Source organism: Pteropus vampyrus, unplaced genomic scaffold (assembly GCF_000151845.1).
Source record: "Pteropus vampyrus isolate Shadow unplaced genomic scaffold, Pvam_2.0 Scaffold642, whole genome shotgun sequence".
NCBI lineage: Eukaryota > Metazoa > Chordata > Mammalia > Chiroptera > Pteropodidae > Pteropus > Pteropus vampyrus.
The window spans coordinates 1-1,454 of NW_011889423.1; positions in this window are offsets into that span (position 1 = coordinate 1).

Sequence of the window (1,454 nt, forward strand, 5' to 3'; positions counted from 1 at the left end):
CATAGCACATTGTAGAGAGGCAAGGGTAGAAATAGGAAGCCAGTTAGGACAGAATCGCAGTGGTCCAGGGACAACAAGGTGATGAACTAGAGAGAAGTGTATTGATATGAGACTTATTATGGAGACAAGCTTTCTGAAATTGCTGATAAATTCAACCAGAAAAAAATAGATATTAAACGTTTAATCCAAGGGCTCAATTATTTAGGAGCAGATACTTACCCCTAAAATGAAATTTCAGGAACACCAGCAAAACAGCCTTGGTCAAAAATACCTAATCATTATTAATAAGAACTGTTTTTAATTAACCATAATAAAGTTACCTTCCTCTGAACTGATATAGAATTACAGATCTAATCTTTTTCAGAATCCATCAAAGACCTTTACACATAACAGAATTCATCTCTTGTGTCCCTGTTTCTCTTCATTAGCAATTGATGGCATCATGTGACTCTAAAAGAAAACACTCTACAAAGGCCAGGGTATGCTGCAAAACGGCTTGATGCTCAATGTCCATGATCTGGTACAGACTGATGTTTTAGAAACGTTAGTCTCTTTTGCTGCCTGCTTTCACCTCCCCTTTAAAAAAGATAAATATGTGGTCACAGAAATGCCTTGGGCCCCTATACAAATGACTTTAAAAGCAAATAAGAAAAAGACAGAAAACAGAAGTTCATGGTGCAAGTACAAGAGCCTAGCTCACCCTCCTCACAACATCAAACCCTATTCGAGGTATATACATTAAATTAGAGTCTGGTAGATCTGTGGAGATTTTATTGGCCCCAAGCAACCCTCGTGCAATAGGAATCAGAGAATCTTGAGTTTAAAATGACCCAAAATGGGTTTTTAAATATTATGTTTGTGTTATAATTACTCCCTCCCAGTCCTACTCCCACCCCAACAAAGTGGTATTCCTCCTCCAACTCAACATTCAGAACACTCACACGTACACTGGAGAAGGGATATCACTTTGCTGCCGTCACATTTTGTTCTGAGTCTTAAAAGTTTCTAGAAATTGAACATTTCGAGTAAAAAATTATTAAACTCTCTGAGTACCCATGTCAGATTTCAAAGAGCAAAACATGGATTTAACATAGAAGAAAAGGTGGGAGACACAGACTTTCTTTATGTTGCTCATTTATACACTTATTTACAGAAGGTTCTAATTGTTTCCACGCCCGATTGCATGATTATTTAACACATATATTCTAACTAATTTAGAACAACAACAACAACAACAACAAATCACTATACAAATATTCAATCTTTCAAAACCACTCTGCCCTGAGATGCTCCCAAGTACTTACTGGAGATGAAAAATGTTTTAACTTTCATACTCTATGAATCCACTGCTATTTAGAATTCCATGTTATCTAACTGAAGACGGGGTAAATTCATATCTTTTTTCCAAATAAGTGCAGACCTGTTTCAACATGACCCATTAATAATTCTTTCAG